The sequence below is a fragment of the Triticum dicoccoides genome, chromosome 7A (assembly GCF_002162155.2).
Source record: "Triticum dicoccoides isolate Atlit2015 ecotype Zavitan chromosome 7A, WEW_v2.0, whole genome shotgun sequence".
NCBI classification, from domain to species: Eukaryota; Viridiplantae; Streptophyta; class Magnoliopsida; order Poales; family Poaceae; genus Triticum; species Triticum dicoccoides.
Genome location: NC_041392.1, coordinates 652127923 through 652132476, shown reverse-complemented (window position 1 = coordinate 652132476; position 4554 = coordinate 652127923).

The following is a 4554-nucleotide window of genomic DNA, read 5'->3' as shown; positions in this document are numbered from 1 at the left end:
GCCCCCCGCCCGCGCCGGGGCCGACGGCCCCTTCTCTGTCTCGCAGGGCAAGGTCTCCGGCGCCTCTACGACACCGACGCCTCACCGTCGATCCGCGTCACCTCGTCAACCCTGGCCCCGCACGAGCTCGCCATCGTCTTCCTCTCGGTGAGCTGCACCGGTTCCCCTCCCCCCTTTCTGTTAACTGAACATTGTCAGGTTTAGGTTCTGTTAACTGAAAAAGTTTAGATTCAGAAACATTGTTGGACTGATAGGAAGTTTGTTGAACAGAGCAATCTACACCTGTAATTTCTACTGTTATGCCTTTGTTACTCCAGTCAAAATTTTCCTGTCAAAATTTTCAGTCAAGCACAACTGATCATGTAACTTGAGACCTTGCCCTACGGCATTATAATGTTTGATGCCTGCATCAACACTTCTCTGTACTGCATGCGGTTGTTATAGTTGAGGGTCAAAAGTAGGGGTTAGCTTTAACATGATTCGCTAGTGCTTTCATCACAGAACACATTCTTTGAAAAGGGGATATTCTGAAGTCGATGCTTTCTCGGGATGGGAATAATAGTCTGAAATACACCTGATGTAAACCTTTGTTGATTGTGATCTCTGCACATGTTTAATGTCTATGCTGTTGTGCGACTGTTATGTGTGTCTATGTCGGTGAGCTTGTGTTATGCACTTCTGCGTTTGACAAGTAATGACTTGCAAAGATGATGACCATCTTGCTAGTTTGCTGGGTTTTGTCTCCGACCATTGTGTCGTGATGAATTTGCAGGTACCCCGAGAGGCCCTTGAGTTTGCCAGAATGTCGATTAACTTCCGTTCCGGCAAATTCGGTACTCCATATGTCCTATTTTCAGCAAAGGTCATGCTGAAATTTTCCGTGAATTTTAGCATGACTTTGCTAAAAATAGGACATATGGGGTACTTGCGACTAATGCATGGGCCGGGGTATCTTAGTACTTAATTAAGTAGGATCAACTGCCCCTTTATTCTTGCTGCATTAAACCATAGGTTTTAGGGTGCCTCGGTGTCGATAAGAATCTAAATGATGAAAGCTTAGGCTTTTAGGGTGCCTCGGCGTCGACAAACCCTAAATGATAAAACCTTGGCTTTTAGGGTGCCTCGGTGTCGATAAGAACCTAAATGATGAAAGCTTAGGCTTTTAGGGTGCCTCGGCATCGACAAACCCTAAATGATAAAAGCTTAGCTTTTAGGATGCCTCGGTGTCGACAAATCCTAAATGATGTAGTTTTGAATTATGAACGTAGGATATGTCGTCATCGGACGATGAAAGTCTCCCGGGGGAGTGTGACTGGTGCCACGACGATCGAGGTCTGTGCGACATGTCTCACCTGGACGATGATCGGCGCTTCAGCATTAAGCTCGAGGAGACCTTCGAAGTTGAAACGGTACACAACGACGACAAGTGTTATTTTTATAATTAAGCATGACTTCAACTATTTCAACGTGTAATTTTCATCTTTTACAATTTGAGTATAGCTTATCCCATGCCATGCAAGACGCTATGTCTTGGAGAGGATGGATTTTGAAGACCATGAAATTTCTGAAACAAAGAAAATTCACCTAAGGACTCATCACGATGTGGACTTTGAAGTAAATCTATATAATTCTGAGAGCGTAACTCATTTTGGTTGCAAAAATTGGGAAGCATTTTGCAAGATGTATGGTTTTGATGAGGGTATGCCTTGGTAATCCTAACATCAACCAAGACAATATGGACATTTGGGTCCTTGTTGATACGCCTCCAGTTCTACCGCTATGTGAGTTTCTCAAACATAGTTATTAGCTAATTTATATTGTTTATTTCAAAATAGTTGACAGCTTATTTCCATTGGCAGCTTATTTTTATTGTTCAAAGAATGTGCGGAAGATGGTAGACAAAACCCACTACACCGATGGCTCTGAATTAACAACTTACAAGGAGAAAAATCATCTGGTCGGATTTTGTACTGACATTGAGAATTACAATATGCACAATCAAACTCCTCAACATTATGGTAAATACGTGCCACTAATGCATGTGTTAAACTACGGTGACTACCATGGAGATACCCTGGTAAGATTTTTACTATTACGACATCCGTGCATCTTTTGCATACTTTTAAAACTAGTACATCATTGCTAACTATGAAGTTATTACTATGTTTTTCAACAGATAATCCCAGAGAATTGTGTGCCTCATTTGATGTATAAAAAAGGTAGTCTTGATGTTTTGAACATACAGCCAGGTCATCCTACGAATCTCAACTGTCCATACGAGATTTTTAAAAGAAGTGGAGACATGAAAATCAAAGGATGGAAAAAATGTATGGACAATCGTAAGGAGGTTCTTGGAAGCAAAAGGAAGCGAAGCGCAAGAATTGGAGATAGGATGTTCTCCAATCTCCATAATGGAGAGTTAGGGTCTATATTGTTTTATGCTATTTTATCTTAAATAGGGTATTTAGGTCCTGCCTAATACTGATGATCATGTGCTAAGAACAATTAAGTAGGGTTGGTTCGATGACTATCAAGATGATGATCGTATGACTTGTTATTAATAACGAGTAGAAGTTGTATGATGATGATTAGTAGGACTTGTTAGGATTAGTATTACTTCCGACAAACTCGCTACTCGCGGTCTCGAGACTTGTAATGTTCTATCTTTGTTTGGTCTTTTGAATTCGGAGACTAATATGATGAATTGTATTCGGAGACTAATATGATGAATTGTATTCGAAGACTAATATGATGAATTGTATTCGGAGACTAATCTTCTATTGTATTCGATGAATCTGCTTTTGCTGTGGGGTGCTGTCTATATTCTGCCAAATAATATATTTTGTAACCTGTGCAAAATTCAGAAAAGTAAAAAAAACCTAATATTCATACTAATGGCGCATCACCCAACAATGCGCCATTAGTATGCCAGATACTAATGGCATGGCGCATGGTGTTCTATACTAATGGCGCACTGCGTGGTGCGCCATTAGTATACCAGATACTAATGGCGCACCGGTGGTGCACCATTAGTAAGAAATACTAGTGGCGTGATACTAATGGCGCACCAGTAGTGCGCCATTAGTAGGCAAAACTGGTGCGCCATTAGTAGCCCTTTTTCTAGTAGTGGTAGTTTAGGCGTAGTTTGTATATTTCCATGTTTTTATACAAATTTCAATGAAGTTTCGCCGAGTTCGCGAGTTTGTGTATATTCGTACAAAACATCACCGAATCTGGGCCGACCTGTGGGCCGACGACTGGGAACGAGATCGCCCCCACACATCAATCTAGCGCCGACTCGCCCCCAGGCGGCTCTTTTTCGACACCCTGTGAGCCGAACGGCTCGAGATGCTCTTAGGTATGGACGAGGCATCTGTTTTACTTACTTTTGGTTTTACTTACTTTTACTAAATGACGCTTTTAAAAACTTAATTCGATCACTGACCCCTCAAAAACTTATATGTGAATCCGATACACGCCAAACCGTTTAACTACATGAAGTGTATGGATAACTTTAAACAGTTTGAAGCATCCTTCAAACCACTAGGCCTTGTACAATGCAAGGTACTTAGAAGAGATATTTAGAAAAATAAATCTTGGAAAAATAAATTAGAAAAATTCGATTTATTTTTCTAAGCACTTAGCATTGTACAAGGCCTAGGAAACTCGTCTCGTACATACTGGTCTAGTAGTCGCGTCAAACCGTAATTACATTCATACACCTAATCTAGCTAAATGTTTTTGGACTCCACTACAAATCTGGCGTTAGATTTTTTTATCATGGTAAATCAAACTTTTTTATGACAATTTGTGTTTGCCGCGGATGGCAAGTTTAGTTCACAAGCATGGCTCTGCCTCTCTTCATTTTTTTGCCAGAAATTTATGTGCTCGTAAACTAAATTTGTCATACTCAAGCTAACAAAATTGCCATAAAATATGTTCGATTTGCCATGCTTAACAATCTGACGTCGGCTTTTTAGCATTACCAATGTTTTTTTGCTACATCAAGTACATCGGTGTAGTCAAACGGTCTGCCGTATATAGGGGGCCAGATTCGCAAATAAGTTTTCCGAGTGATGAATGGATTGATTGAGTTTTTGAAGGGGTCATTTAGTTCAAATAATATGAGGCATCTACAAGATCACATCAATCAATATCATTGGTTAATTTGCTTTGAAAAACTTGGGCATCAAAACTGAAACATGGGCACTCAGAGCATCTACCATCGGCCTAGGCTAATTACACCCGCTATATGTCTTGTCTAGGCGTGTCCGCCTCAAAACATCCTTTGTCAGCGCATGCAGCCATGTCTCCAGTTGTTTTCCCTATACGTCCGGTAACATGTACTTTCTCCGTTCTGAATTACTTGTCTTGGATTTGCCTAGATACGGATGTATCTAGACTCATTTTAGTGCTAGATACCTCTGTATCTAGACAAATCTAAGACAAGTAATTCGGAACAGAGAGAGTATATGATTAGTGAGGATGGAGAAAGAAAAATAAAATAAAAAAGGTATGTATGTCATTGATTTTTTAAATTTTTTTACAATATCC